This window comes from Bos grunniens, chromosome 14 (assembly GCF_055505025.1).
Source record: "Bos grunniens cultivar Pamir isolate PY7600 chromosome 14, Bosgru_T2T1.0, whole genome shotgun sequence".
In the NCBI taxonomy this organism is placed as follows: Eukaryota; Metazoa; Chordata; class Mammalia; order Artiodactyla; family Bovidae; genus Bos; species Bos grunniens.
Genome location: NC_141178.1, coordinates 38,571,279 through 38,587,675, shown reverse-complemented (window position 1 = coordinate 38,587,675; position 16,397 = coordinate 38,571,279). Strand labels below are relative to the sequence as shown.

Below are 16,397 nucleotides of genomic sequence, written 5' to 3'. Positions count from 1 at the left end.
TCCCCTGGACACTTTCAGAATGAGAGGGGGTAGGAGCGAGATCAGAGCCTGGTGCGAGCAGGCAGTCATTCCCCAGGCGCTGGAAGTGAGGGGCAGGAATTCGCCACCAATTCCCAAGACTATCAATGTATAGGAAATTTTCCTCCCCAAAGTAAGCTATCTTCAGTGGGACTAAAGAGATACCTCTCAAGGAGCACCCTGGAGCCGGCTCCCGTGTAGGGACCAGGAGAACTTGAGTAATTTGGGAAGAATTCACTCAATTATGGGGATATTCTGTTGCACACCTGGCTAAGATTTTTACGAGAGTAAAGAGGGATTGGAAATGAATCTATTTGTAGTCATGTATCAACCAGATAGTGTAAAATGTTGTAGTTCTTATTCTGCAGTGTCGGTTCAATCATTACCACCATCAGTTACTCCTTTTGTTGTCTTTATAAAGCTCTGGTGTAAAGAGCTACCATGTTGTTACGGATACATGTTTGGGCTGGCAAAACTCCCACATCACTGTAAGTGACTAGTAGGCTGTTTTTCTGTCTGTTTACTTCAGTGCTGCACCTAACACCTGCAATAACAAATACAATGAATGATGACATGAGTAAAAAGTGACCAGCAAATGGGTAAAGTAAATTACAGTAAGCTGACAATATATTCCCATTTAGTGACTTGCACTCTTCACATCTCCATTCCTTCTATTTACTTTGGGAAGAGAAAAGCCCTTTGAACCCAAACATTTATTGACCCCAGAACCAGATAAGTCACAGAAGAGGCCAGAGGGAAGGCCACTCTCTCCAGCATCTACTTCTACCCTGAGTAGAATTGCAGGGAGTGACCGCTCAGGAGAATTTAAGCAAAGTTGGCAGTTTTCTGCCACACAGCTAAAAGAATGGACTTGGAAACCACCCTCATACAGCCAGCTATTGAAAACATAAGTACAATATATTTACCAAATTGCATATGAGTGATGTTTGAATTGTTCTCACTGCTGTTCTTTCTCATAGATTCTCTTTCATTACCTTAAATAAGTGTATGCATTTTGGTTAAATAAAAAGAAGAAAGGAGGACTTTCCTGGTGATCCAGTGGTTAAGAATCCACCTGCCAATGCAGGGGACGTGGGTTTGATCCCTAGTCTGGGAAGATTCCACATGCCCTGGGACAACTAAACCCATGTACCACCACTACTGAGCTCAGGGGATGCAATTACTGAAGCCTCAGTCCCTCGAGCCTTGAAAAGAGGGCATCATAATGAGAAGCCTGAGCACGGCAACTAGCGAGTAGCTCCTGCTAATCACTAGAGAAAGCCTATGTGCAGCAATGAAGACCAAAAATTAATTATTTTTTTAAAAGGATGGAAGAGGTAGGTTGTGAAATGAACAGAAATAGAGGTACCTATCTTGAAAGTATCCTGATACTCTGAGGTGGAAAAAAGAATTCCCCTATTTATATATAACCAGTCTATTAATACTTCTTTTATTATCTGTTTTCTAACTTTTAGAAGTGTGGACAGCATCATGTTTTCATGGATTAGAAAATTTTACACTTGATCTTAGCCAAAAGGCTGAGAAGCGGTTGATCAGAAAATTTTAAATTAATTTGAATTTCTAGGAAGTTGGAGAATTTGAGAGTATCTACAAAGTGAGGTTCGTGGTGGTAAACTTGGATTTCAGTGTTGTTTGAAAGGCAAGTAGTATTTCCATGTACTCATGTGTACATTACTCTATAATCACTTACCATCTGTCTGAACAAGCTCTTAACCTCAGTTTTACACTGCTTTGGAGAAACGTCGTGGTTTTGATACCCAAGAAACTAAAGTTTGTTCCAAAAAATAGTAAATAGGTTTTGAAACTCTCAAAGTATTTGTTCTGCATAAAAACTGAAAGGAGCTCTTTTGTTTGAGAAATTGTGGTAGATTAAAGATGACCGTAAATTCTGTCATCACCTCCCTTCCCCCAAAGGTGGAATTTATTTCCCCTTACTTTGGCTACGGATGGACTGTGCATATGTGTGTGAGCTCGGTCTCTTCAGTCATGTCTGACTCTTTGTGACCCTATGGACTGTAGCCCACCAGGCTCCTCTGTCCATGGGATTGTCCAGGCAAGAATACTGGAGTGAGTTGCCATTGCCCTCTTTCAGGGGACCTTCCTGACCCAGCTGTTGAACCCAAGTCTCCTTCATCTCCTGCATTGCAGGTGGATTCTTTACTGTTGAGTCTCTGGGAAAGCCCATAGGCTAATTCTGGGACTACTTAATTGATACAAGATGCACAGAGAGGATGTGCCTGGTCTAGGCCTAGGCCTTAGGAAGGCCTGGTGATTTCCATTTTGTATTTCCTTTGGGGAGCCCCAACTACCACACAGAGAGACCATATCCCCTGCATGGGTAGAAGAGCCTCAGCCTGCCTGCCTGCCTCCTGGGGTGAGGGGGGTGTCTCCCCATGCCTCCAGTTCCAGCCATCCTTTGGATGACTCCAAAAGAGACCAGCAGAACTGCCAGTTGAACTGTCAACCCACAATATCTAGAAAGCAAACAAAGTGGTTGCCATTTTAAGTCACTAAGTTTGGGGTAATTTGTTTTGTAGCATGAAGTAACCAAAATAGGGAGCAAGCAATTCACGGTCACCTGTAACTCTTGGTTCATAGGGAGTGGCTTTCCTTATAGAAAAGACAGCTAGATGGATTTCTGGCTGATACATTATTGTGAGTTGCAAAGGACTTGGGCAAGAGTTCCCTTAGTTAGGGAGGGTATGGAGATGGGCTCAGAAAAGATGGTGCAGAGAGTTCAGTAGGGAGTAGGGGGCAAGAAGTGACCTTCTGAGCTTGGGATTCTGGTGGTAGACATGAGGAACCAAATAAATGCTGTAAATAAAACCAATGACCAAAGAAGAGTATAAGAGGTGGGTGGGTGGAGGGATGAATGATAAAAATATATGCATGTTTATTCACATAAAAAGTTTATTCAGGGGCAGTGGAGAGATAAATTAGGTGTTTGAAATTAATATATACACACTACTATATATAAACTAGGTATACATCAAGGACCTACTGTATAGCACAAGGAACTATATTCAATACCTTGTGAAAAAAAATCTGAATTAGAATATATATATAATAAGAATATATATATATATCTGAATCACTTTGATGTACAGTTGAAAATAATATAACATTGAAAATTAATGATGCACCTCAGTAAAAACTTTATTTATATGCTATCTTAAATTATCTACCTCACTACACTTTTGGAAATGCTGTCTAGAAATAACACCCTTTTATACCTCATGACTCCTTCTGAAGAATTTCTTCATGAGAAAGTAAATACATTGGGATTTTCTCATTTTTTAAAAGACTGAGATATGTTTTCTTACATAATGAAACCCAGATCTTTCTTCACTGCTCCATGTAGCAGTCACACTTAGCCCCATCAACATGGTTACCCAGACACATTCACATACTGAGAAACAACACACACACACACACAGGCACACATGTTCCCAAACGTGTATTCTGAAAATGGATGTTTTTCAAATTGGCAAACAGGAAGAAAATTTATCAATTTTTATACTTACAAAATTTCCTAATATTAGTCAATGTAATAGTAATTTTGAGGGAAATAAGTTTATCCATGTTTTTCAAATATGTCAGCATAAAACTATATAATTTTAAAAATCATATATATCCTTGATTTGCGTAACGACCTTAACATTTAACTATAAAGTTGAGATTTCATGGCTAACCTTTTTTGAAGAATCAAAATGAAAGTAGGCTCATTGGAGAAAACAGTTTTTTTTGTTTTAATAAAATTTCAATTTTGCCCATCTCTTGAAACCTTGGGTTATGGACACATCAGCATGTAATTTTGCCTGAGACATATTAAATAATTCTTTGACTCACACTGTCTTTACTTGTAATAAGGGTATTTATCTGTTTATCTGCTTCAGAACAGGATCACTGCCGTAGGATAATCCATGTTTAAAGAGCTCTGTAAACTATAGAAGAGTATAACTTGGTTATGTCTTAAAGATTTAACATAGAGTGTTTCATTTCATAATTTAAAAATTATTTACTGTTAAGTTATTGTTAGATTATTTATTGTTAATAATTATTTATTGTTAAGACTGTTTTTTCCTTTACACAGTGGTTATAAGAGCATTTTCTTACAATTCTTAAGCAGTTCATTATTTAGGCTTTGGTTTTAAAATATCCTGGATTTTTAAAAATTGCATTTAGTCTGAGTACTATCTACCCCTTTTGGATTTTATTATATGATGAATTTCTCCTATTCTTTTAATATGTTTATCATGGAACGGTGGGATTTTAGAACTGTGAGGGGTCATGGCAGTCCCTTAGTTCTTATCCAACCATTTCATTTGGTAATGGTGACCCAGAGAGAGTCATTTTTGCATGTGATTTCTCCAAGATATCTCATTTCTATGATGCAGCAGCTCTTTTAGCAGAGGAAACATTGTGCCCTAGAAGTGAACCACAGCCCAGACACCATCACTGACCTTTCCTGGAGCAAACCTTCTCCAGAATGCAGAAGATTTAGAAGAACACCACATGCTGAGACCTGATCATCCCAAGTCCTGCCCTTGGAAACATCTGTACGATTGCATGGCACCGTGGCGCCATGGCATGATCACTGTGGCAGAGTGAGCCCATCATTAAAGGTTGCCCACCCTGAGCTGAGACATACACTGATGGTGAGGTTCCTGCTCTTCCTTTTTTTGCCCTGTTTTGGTCCCTGATACACTTGGGTAAAAAGCAGCATGTTACAACTAAAAAATCTCTGTACAGGAAGTTCTGCCACATATGAGATGTGTGACCCCAGGCAAGGCACTGAACACCTTTAGTTCTTAATAGACTGGATTAGATGATCTCTAAAATAAATGAGAAAAAACAACAGAAGCTTGTGTGTGTGTGCTTAGTTGTGTCTGACCCTTTGTGACATTGGACTGTAGCCTGCCAGGCTCCTCTGTTCATGGGATTTTCCAGGCAGGAATATCAGAGTGGGTTGCCATTTCCTTCTCCAGGAGATCTTCCTGACCCAGGGATCATCTGTCACTGTTTCCATTGTTTCCCCATTTATTTGCCATGAAGTGATGGGACCGGATGCCATGATCTTAGCTTTTTGAATGTTGAGTTTTAAGCCAGCTTTTTCACTCTCCTCTTTCACTTTCATCAAGAGGCTCTTTAGTTCCTCTTCGCTTTCTGCCATAACGGTGGTGTCATCTGCATACCTGAAAGTGAAAAGTGAAGTCGCTCAGTCGTGTCTGACTCTTTGCGACCCCATGGACTGTAGCCCACCAGGCTCCTCCCTCTATGGGATTCTCCAGGCAAGAGTACTGGAGTGGATTGCCATTTCCTTCTCCAGGGGATCTTCCCGACCCAGGGATCAAACCTGGGTCTCCTGAATTCCAGGCAGATGCTTTAACCTCTGAGCCACCAGGGAAGCCCTGCATACCTGAGGTTATTGATATTTCTCCCTGAAATCTTGATTCCAGCTTATGCTTCATTGAGCCCGCCATTTTGCGTGATGTACCCTGTATATAAGTTAAATAGACAGGTGACAACATACAGCCTTGACATACTCCTTTCCTGATTTGGAACCAGTCCATTTTTCCATATCTGGTTCTAAATGTTGCTTCTTGACCTGCATACAGATTTCTCAGGAGGCAGGTCAGGTGGTCTGGTATTCCCATCTCTTGAAGAATTTTCCACAGTTTATTGTGATCCACACAGATAAAGGCTTAGGCATAGTCAATAAAGCAAAAGTAGATGTTTTTCTGGAACTCTCTTGCTTTTTCTATGAGCCAGTGGATGTTGGCAATTTGACCTCTGATTCCTCTGCCTTTTCTAAAACCAGCTTGAACAGCTGGAAGTTCTCGGTTCATGTACTGTTGGAGCTTCCCTTGGAGAATTTTGAACATTACTTTGCTAGCTTATGAGATGAGTGCAATTGTGTGGTACTTTGAAGATTCTTTGGCACTACCTTTCTTTGGGATTGGAATGAAAACTGACCTTTTCCAGTCCTGTGGCCACTGCTGAATTTTCCAAATTTGCTGGCATATTGAGTGCAGCCCTTTCACAGCATCATCGTTTAGGATTTGAAATAGCTCAACCGGAATTCCATCACCTCCACTAGCTTTGTTCGTAGTGATGCTTTCTAAGGCCCACTTGACCTCACATTACAGGATGTCTGGCTCTAGGTGAGTGATCACATCATTGTGGTTATCGGGGTCATTAAGATCCTTTTTGTGTAGTTCTTCTTTGTATTCTTGCCACCTCTTCTTAATATCTTCTGTTAGGTCCATACTATTTATGTCCTTTATTGTTCCCATCTTTGCATGAAATGTTCCCTTGGTATCTCTAATTTTCTTGAAGAGATCTCTAGTCTCTCCCCTTCTATTGTTTCCCTCTATTTCTTTGCATTGATCACTGAGGAAGGCTTTTCTTGGGCTCCAAAATCATTGCAGTTGGTGACTGCAGGCATGAAATTACAAGACACTCGCTCCTTGGAAGAAAAGCTATGACAAACCTGGACAGCATTTTAAAAAGCAGAGACATTACTTTGCCCACAAAAGTCTGTCTAGTCAAAGCTATGGTTTTTCCAGTAGTCATGTATGGATGTGAGAGTTGGACCATAAAGAAAGCTGAGCACCAAAGAATTGATGCTTTTGAGCTGTGGTGTTTGGAGAAGACTCTTGAGAGTCCCTTGGACTGCAAGGAGATCAAACCAGTCAATCCTAAAGGAAATTAACCCTAAATATTCATTGGAAGGACTGATGCTGAAGCTGAAGCTCTAATATTTTGGCCACATGATGAGAACTGACTTATTAGAAAACACCCCAATGTTTGGAAAGACTGAAGGCAGGAGGAGAAGGGGACGACAGAGGATGAGATGGTTGGATGGCATCAGTGACTCGAGGGACATGAGTTTGAGCAAGCTCTGGCAGTTGGTGATGGACAGGGAAGCCTGGCATGCTGTGGTCCATGGGGTTGCAAAGAGTCAGACACAACTGAGTGGCTGAATTGAGCTGTACTTGGTTGCCGTGCCATAATTCAGTCTTCCTTGCTGCCCCTTATGTTGTTCGGTCCCCCGGCCGTGTCCGACTCTTTGTGGCCCCATGGACTACAGTACACCAGGCCTCTCTGTCCCTCACCAGCTCTCAAAGCTTACCCAAGTTCATGTCCATTGCATTAGTGATGCCATCCAGCCATCTCATCCTCTGACGCCCTCTTATCCTTCTGCCCCTTAAGCCAGAAACAGAATGGAGGGGGTATTCATGGGAGATTGTGGTCTATCTCGTGGAAAGATGAAAGTGTTGTGAATTTGGGGCTATGGAAAGTAGAGAACACATTTATTATTATTTTTAAAATAATGAGAATGAATAGCAATAAACATGGAAAAAGGGGGGAAAAGCATACTTTTGAGAAGATGAAAGTCAAGATATGAGGATTTAAAACATGATGTGGGGATTGTGTAGGAGACTGCTTTTCTAGCTCATCTCAAAGCCCTTTCTCAGAGAGGGACCTTCCTCCCTATATGAAATCATCATTCTCAACTCTGGGTGACTGGCTCAGGGGTGGACATGTGACTGTGTTGATGAGTCTCATATTTGCCCTCACATTTGGCTATGAGATTCACTGTGTAGTGTTCCTGGAACTAAGGTGATGTAAATTAAACTCTTCTCTGAGTTCACTGATCACATGTTCAGAGGAGCAGCAGAACAGGTCTTCAGAGGTGAAAAGGTAAGGGCTCCTGATGAAAAATAGAAACAAAAGGCAGAAATGGGGAAGGCGTTCTGTCTCACTCCTGATGAACTTTGAGTTTGGAACCAAGTCCTTTCTGGGCCAGGGTGCACCTGTCCTTGGGTGCCATGAAATATGCTTATGGCCCTGAATCCCGATAGTAAACTCCCTGGGTAAATATTGTTAAGGCATCATATAAAAGGGGGTGGGAACATTCTTGTCTAGCTTAGGCTAATGGGGAAGATCAGTAAAGATAAAACATGTACTTGGTCTGGAAGTTTGATTGTTAGACAGCAGAGGAAAGGGTGGAATCCCAGAAAAATTGAAGCTGTCAGTTTCACAAGGTCTTTGTACAAGCTGCCTCAAACCAGCCCCACCCCTCATATCCCCATCTCTCTTCCTTCCCAGCTGTCCTTAAGGTTGGCGCCTTCTTAACCAGTGAAAATGTTAGTCCCTCAGTTCTATCCAACTCTGTGCGGCCCTATGGACTGTAACCCGCCGGGCTCCTCTGTTCATAGGATTCTCCAGGCAAGAATACTGGAGTGGGTTGCCATTTCCTTCTCCAGGGGATTTTCCCGACCCAGGGATCAAACCTAGGTCTCCTGCATTGCAGGTGGATTCTTTACCATCTGAGCCACAGGGGAAGCTCATTAAAGACAGGTGGAGGTGCTGCTAAATAAAGTCAGCACCTCAGGGAGACATTTCCTCCTCCGTCCCAGTGCTTCTATCCCTGATTTTCCCTCAGACCATAAGGAAATACACTAATGATTTCCAAATAAGCACATTCCACAAAATGAGGATCGTTTAATTAGATTTAATAATAAACTTATTAACATTATCCTCCATCCTTATTTCAAGTTTCAGCTAGTAGATTAGCTAAGAATGTTTCTCTCCCATTCTTCTTCAACTCACTCCTAAGCAGTCATCACCTCTCAGTTCTATTAGGTCAAAACTTTTGGTTCAATACTGAAAACTAGTCAGTCTTCTGGATTTTTCTAAGCATCTCTTGGATGCTCAAGAGATAACCTCTGCTTTCCATCCAATTCTAGGTAAAACAGATGATATTATCTAAAAACTTCTCTCCATAAGGAAAGCTAGCAATACCCCCAGCTCTGATGCCTCCCCGTGATACGAGTAACACAAAGTACAAGACTAAGAGCTCTCAATAGCTGAAAAGTGCTTGTCCATGTGTTCTTTTCCATGGGGGTCTCCATCCACCTCCCCACCCCACCCCCCACACAAACACACTAATCACTGGGATGGAAGGATGAAGAGGGAAAAAGGAGAGGGAATTCCACCTTTGCCACCTGTGTCCTGGGTGTGCTGGGGTCAGTGATTCAGCCTATGCCATCCTCAGACTCCTCACCTGTACAATGGGTCAGTGTTAGTCCTTCAGTCATGTCCAACTCTTTGGGACCCCATGGACTGTAGCCTGCCAAGCTCCTCTGTCCGTGGGATTTTCCAGGCAAGAATACTGGAGTGGGTAGCCATTCCCTTCTCCAGGGGATCTTCCCAACTCAGGGTTTGAACCGTGATCTCCCCATTGTGGGCAGATTCTTTACTGTCTGAGTCACCAGGGAAGCCTATACAATTGTGTAGTAGTAATAATACAGTGGGTAAGAGAGTCTTATAGGTCAATATAAGGATGGCAGATAATATATGTAACTTTATTGCCCAGCATCTTGCACACACACAAAAAATGCCAGCTACTCTTCTTTTTATCCAAGCAGAGAAGCCCATCTGGACACCAGTCTATCACTCCTGTCCATTCAGACTTCTCTCCTAGCGTAGCCCTCATCCTGAATCTTATCTTCTGTCTCTGGACACTATTACAGCTTCCGCTAAATAATGTGTTTTGCCCAATAAAGTTGTTTTCTAGTGTGACAGTGTCCCAAGTCCCATTTTATAAGTTTTTCCTCTCTTCCTCATGGTAATGAGGTCCAGATATAGTGTTGTTGCTTTTATTTTTCTAAGAAAATATATTGCTTCCTTTCTATGTAAATAGCACATGTGCTTAGAATTATTTGGTGATCAATACTAATTAGGTATTCTGTTCAGTGGATGTTTAATGCTTTAATTCTAGACTTTCATCTAGTTAATTTGAATTGGTTAACCCAAACTCTATATTGATTAAATAGTCTTCTTTTTGTTTGACCTCAGCTGTGAGTATAAAACAAAAAGCAAGGCATGCAATAACATTATGGCGAAATGTTGTTTATAAATTCAATGAAAATGAATTTTGTTGAGACAAAAACTAGAATCCTGTGAAAAATTCTTAGCATGTTTCTCTCCTCCCCCATCCCTTCAATCTTATTTTCTAATAAATGTTATTCAGACTTGAAACTCTATTGGGAAATTTCACTTTTGGTTTTGAGAAATGTCATCTACCAGTGGTGGGAGTATCAGAATTTTTAAGCAAAGAGATAATAACCTCTCTCACACATGTTAGAAAGAGTCCCTCACTGCTAAATTCTGTAAAAGAAAAAAAAAAGACTACCCTCTGGACTAAAGTTAATGAAAAAGTATTTTCCTAAGAGGAAAATCTTTTTAGAAAATTAAAAGAAGCACAAAGATTCGAAATTGCAGTCACTCAGCAGAAGGACAGAACTGGCCCATAGCATCTGCTTGGATAGAGCTCATCGGCCCCTTCTTTCCTTCCTCCCTTCCCTCTTTCTTGGGACAGGTCATCAGGGAAAATGGCTCTGGCCACGACCAAACATCCTTTTTTCCCCTTCAGTTTCTCAATTCAGTTCAGTTCAGTTCAGTTGCTCATTCGTGTCTGACCCTTTGCAACCCCATGAACTGCAGCACACTAGGCCTCCTGGTCCATCACCAACTCCCGGAGTCCACCCAAACTCATGTCTATACAGTCCGTGATGCCATGCAACCATCTCATTCTCTGTTGTCCCCTTCTCCTCTTGGCCTCAATCTTTCCCAGCATCAGGGTCTTTTCAAATGGGTCAGCTCTTCGCATCAGGTGACCAAAGTATTGGAGTTTCAGCTTCAACATCAATCCTTCCAATGAACATCCAAGACTGATCTCCTTTAGGATGGACTGGTTGGATCTTCTTGCAGTCCAAGGGACTCTCAAGAGTCTTCTCCAACACCACAGTTCAAAAGCATCAATTCTTCAGCGCTCAGCTTTCTTCACAGTCCAACTCTCACATCCATACATGACTACTGGAAAAACCATAGCCTTGACTAGACAGACCTTTTTTGACAAAGTAATGTCTCTGCTTTTTAATATGCTGTCTAGGTTGGTCATAACTTTCCTTCCAAGGAGTAAGCGTCTTTTAATTTCATGGCTGCAGTCACCATCTGCAGTGATTTTGGAGCCCAAAAAAATAAAGTCTGACACTGTTTCCATGGTTTCCCCATCTATCTGCCATGAAGTAATGGGACCGGATGCCATGTTCTTAGTTTTCTGAATGTTGAGCTTTAAGCCAACTTTTTCACTCTCCTCTTTCACTTTCATCAAGAGGCTCTTTAGTTCCTCTTCACTTTCTGCCATAAGGGTGGTGTCATCTGCGTATCTGAGGTTATTGATATTTCTCCCCGAAATCTTGATTCCAGCTTGTGCTTCTTCCAGCCCAGCGTTTCTCATGATGGACTCTGCATATAAGTTAAATAAGCAGGGTGACAATATACAGCCTTGATGTACTCCTTTTCCTATTTGGAACCAGTCTGTTGTTCCATGTCCAGTTCTAACTGTTGCTTCCTGACCTGCATACAGATTTCTCAAGAGGCAGGTCAATTGGTCTGGTATTCCCATCTCTTTCAGAATTTTCCACAGTTTATTGTGTCTAGCAGGAGAAATAAGGAAGAGTAAATCCTAGGACTTCCTTGATGGTCCAGAGGGCTAAGATTTTGCGTTCCCAGTGCAGGGAGCCTGGATTTGATCACTGGTCAAGAAATTCGATCCCATAAGTTGGAACTCAAGTTCCCACATGCTGCAATCAGAGATCCTCCATACAACTAAGACCCAGTGCAGCCAAAGAAATAAAAATAAATAAATCTTAAAGAAAAAGAGAGTAAGCCCCACCCTCTGAACTTCCTGGGGGCCTGGCCTTTTGGGCAGACATCTTATCTCACCTCTGGTGAGTCAACTGAAATTCAAGCTTGACTTCTAAGCCAAGCCCAAAAAGAAGCTCTTGCTTCTAGTTAGCCTAAACATTGGACCTTAGCCTTCTTACTAGTTCTCACCTCATTCCCCATCCCTCCTCCATCCTGAGTCTTGCCAACTTTTAGAGTCCTGCATTGCTGAACCAGCAAATGAAAAAGTCAGGTCTTTGCTTCTGTGGCAAATGTTCCACTTTTGTTTCTTCTGTATTCCTTTCCTTTTCTTTTCTTCCTTTGTTTCCCTAGATGGGTCAAGTGAAGACTGGAGGACTGATTCAGACAGAAGAAGAGAAAAGATTTCAGAGGCAAAACATTTTAAGGGTGGGTATAGTCTCATTACGGAGAAGGCAATGGCACCCCACTCCAGTACTCTTGCCTGGAAAATCCCATGGATGGAGGAGCCTGGTAGGCTGAAGTCCATGGGGTTGCTAGGAGTCGGACACAACTGAGCGACTTCCCTTTCACTTTTCACTTTCATGCATTGGAGAAGGAAATGGCAACCCACTCCAGTGTTCTTGCCTGGAGAATCCCAGGGACGGGGGAGCCTGGTGGGCTTCCATCTATGGGGTCCCACAGAGTCTGACATGACTGAAGCGACTTAGCAGCAGCAGCATAGTCTCATTATCTACTTACAGAGGCTAAATTCAGCAGAAGACTCTGAATGTCTTGGAGTGTGCAGGTGATGCTTATCCATTTCTCCTAATTTGCAGATGACTAAGAATTTACAGTTGTTGTCAAACCTTAGATAAAAAAATAAACAAGTCAGTATAAGTAATAGGACAACCCGAAATGTGGGGAAACTTGCATCCATCCAGATTCTGGATAAAGAAAGAAACTTAAGGCTGCTGCTGCTGCTGCTGCTGCTAAGTTGCTTCAGTCGTGTCCAACTCTGTGAGACCCCATAGACGGCAGCCCACAAGGCTCCCCCGTCCCTGGGATTCTCCAGGCAAGAACACTGGAGTGGGTTGCCATTTCCTTCTCCAAATGCATGAAAGTGAATAGTGAAAGTGAAGTCGCTCAGTCGTGTCCGACTCTTAGCGACCCCATGAACTGCAGCCTACCAGGCTCCTCCATCCATGGGATTTTCCAGGCAAGAGTACTGGAATGGGGTGCCATTGCCTTCTCCGAAACTTAAGGCAAGGGTAATCAAAAGAAAACCACCTGTGTGGTCTGTAGTCCCTTAAGTTTTACTGGCTTCTATGGCTGTCCCTGCAGTAGGAAATGGCAACCCACTCTAGTATTCTTGCCTGGAGAAAATTCCATGAGGAGCTTGGCGGGCTTCAGTCCATAGGGTCGCCAAGAGTCAGACATAACTGAGCATGATAAAACAACAAGAATGGCTGTCATCTTTCCAGCCCCCAGCCACAGGCTCAAAGTGGAAATACCAGGGGCATTCATGATTCAAAATTCACTTCCTCTGTCAGATGCCTACACCCGTGAATAGAAAATTAAGTGAAATGAGGCTATAATCAGCAATCTTTCCTTAACTCTCGAAGATATTGAAGAATTTGCTGCTAAAGCAAATAAAAATCCCTAGACTGTCTGGCTAAAGTTGTTCTTGATGATAGGATAGCCCTTGATTATCTGTTAGCTGAGCACAGAGGTAACCATCTGTGCTGTGATCAACAGCTAGTACGTTTCTGCAGAAGTTGAGACCAAGCTACATAAAGTCACTAAGCAAGCCACTTGGTTTAAAAAAGTGACTCCTTCAGCAGACTTTTTCTCTGATCTGCTTGATTTAAGTTGTTTTGGGTCATAGGGACCATGCCTTGAGAGTGCCCTCCAATCATTGGGTATTATTCTGCATATAGTTTTTCTAATCACCTTTCTGGTTTGCTGTATTCTCTCAAAAGCTCTACATGCATGCATGCAGTTGCTGATGACCAAATGATCTCCCTTTGCCTAGAATGCCAAAAATGGAATGAAGAAAGTCAACTAAGAGAACAAGACTTTGATATTCCAACCTTTTTTTTTTTTCCAGTTGGAGATTCAACCTGACTCCAACATCAACAAGTGGTAGCTCAGAGTGGCACTAATACCTTAAACTTTGACTATAACTGAGAAAGTTGATCAAAAGGGGGAATTGATAAAGTTAATTTGAATATTGGCACCCATAAAATGGAGGCTAACTCAGTGGCCCAGCCCATGTCACAAATCTAAACTTAAGTCAGCCTGCACTTACAGGAATCCCCTGTCAATGAAACCTAACATCTATCTATCATAATCCTCCAACCCAGATTTAGCTAGCTTAACTTACCCTAGAAAACAGGACTTTCAGGCTTTCTAAGGAAATCCCTGATCTCCTAGTTAATCATGCTGTGTTTCTATATCACCTCTTTCTAACTCTCTATAAAACTCCCTCTTGTCTCAAATCTCTAGAGAGCAGTACTCCTCTGCTTATGAGGCATAGTACTCCCTGATTCATGGATTGTTTTCTCTTGAATAAAGGACATCAAACTCTTTACTGAAAAAAAAAGTATAAGCAACAGGGTATAAACAACTAGAAATGTTTGGTTTATCATTGAACTCAGAACATATGCTTTCACATATTGCCACAATTTTAAGTGCTCATGTGAAACTACCTTAACAATTTGTACTTAGTAAGTTTGGGCCTGGTAGGTTGCTGCTTTTTATATTTCTGAAGTTTACAATATAGTACCAAGATTTTTTAGAGGAACACATAAGAAATAAAGAAAATAATAACTTGTGAATTTACCTATCTAATGCCAGAAAAACTAGATGAAATTGAGAAATTCAGTTAACCCATACGCATATTAATCCATAGTTATATTCAGTATTATTCTAGATGAATAAGAAATCCAACCTGTGAGGAATGTGTGGTCAGGGAACAAACTGCTCAGTGACAGCTGGCTTGGTGGGTCTTCATCCCAACTTTTCTGACTACAGTTGTCAGGATCTGCACATGTTTTATGCCCTAAGCCTCAGTTTCTTCATCCATAAAATGGGATAATATTAATATTTACTTTCTATGTTTAAGAAGATTATATAAAATGCTAATGTCTATAAGTTGCTGAGAATAATGTCTGGAATGCAGTGAACTCTTAAAAACTATTACATACCAACTAGTTGGGAAGTAAAGACTAGAAATCATTCGTTTTATGTCAAAATAAGTTAGCATTTAGAATAGACATACTTGGAAGTTTGCCTACGTTTTCATCTTTTCTTTTTGGTCAAGGAGTTGAAACCAGATGGGATATTGTACAATTACAAACCTACAAGTTTTCCTGTTTCTTTTAATTTGATACCTAATTTGGGAATATGTGGGTAAAAGAAACCAAAGAATATTCCTCTGAGTAATACCTGAAAACAAGAGTTACAGATTAGGGTTTTCAGAACAAACAACAAAACCAAAACCTTGGCTATCTACATAGAAAGTGTTCTTTAAGGCTTGACAGGATTCTTTGACCTTTGTTTTATGAAACATGGACAATCTTACATTTGATTGGTGAATTTTCTGCTGGCTTTTTTTTTTTTTTTTCCTTCTTAAACCATGTTCCCTGCCTACAAAGCTAAACCTATTTATGGTGAGCACTGTTTTTTCAATTAGGTTTATTTTCATTTTCCCATACGCCAAGTTAGCTGAGAATGTCCCAAAGTTTATTTTCCTTTCCTTTACTTTGTATAATGGTTTTTAAAATTAAAATATACAGCACTTTTATCTATTGATTTTTTTGAAATACTGTCTAAATTTTTTTTCTTTTTTGCACATTTAATGCTCCATCATGAGACATATTATTCAAAATGCTTTTCACTATTCAAAAATGCTTCTCAGAGTGTAATGGTAGTACATTTTTGTGGTCAGCTCTTCGAGAGCAAGGATCAAATCTACTCTGCCAACTTTGTGAAATGTCTCGTACAAGCTGGTGCTCAGCAGACTACTTAAGAAAGCTGATGTGTTTGTGACTTGGCTTTTCCCCAAACTTTTCAGCTGGATGTCAGCATTCCATCCAGATTGTCAATTTCTCAAGCTTAATATTGGCAAGACATCCTTTCCAAGAGGCCCCTCCTTCTGGGGGTGTGGGTGGGGGTGGGGCAGGGAGAAAAGGACTCTAAGCTCCGCATCAACTTTCTAATAGTTTTGTAACACACTATTCTCTGGTGAGAACCCTGGGTGAGAGCGAGTCTTAGCTAAGAACTTTGCTTTCGGGAGAGCGCTTCAGGTTTACAGCCCTTGGGGAAGAGGGTTTGCTCATCCCTGGAAAACTGCGGGCGGCTCTGGGGCCGGGGAGCTGCGGGCGGCTCCCGGGGACTGGGAAGGTCAGCGCAGCTGGAGAGGGGCCCGGTAGCCTCAGGGGAAGGGGAGAGTCCTCGTTCGCTCCCGGGGCGCTCACCGCGGGCTGGAGTGGGCGGACCCCCGGCCCCCGGAGCTCCTCCCCGCGCGGCCTCCCGCCCGCCGGCCGCCGTCCCCGCCCGCGCCAGCGCTCGGCTCCTGGCTCCCGCCCCTCCTCCCGCACAGAGGCGCGGGGGCAGGAATTCGGCCGCCGAGCTCCCCGGGGCACCGTGCCCCGGAG

General features: G+C 42.0%; 1 long non-coding RNA gene across 1 annotated transcript; it reads right to left on the bottom strand.

The window, feature by feature from the left end:
• Nucleotides 1-4,081: 4,081 nt before the first annotated feature.
• On the bottom strand, nt 4,082-12,617 carry LOC147359296 (uncharacterized). Its single transcript, XR_015140697.1, has 3 exons — nt 12,499-12,617; nt 11,950-12,135; nt 4,082-5,234 (listed from the first exon to the last, which is right to left on the bottom strand). It is a non-coding gene; the product is annotated as an uncharacterized LOC147359296 (long non-coding RNA).
• Nucleotides 12,618-16,397: the final 3,780 nt, after the last annotated feature.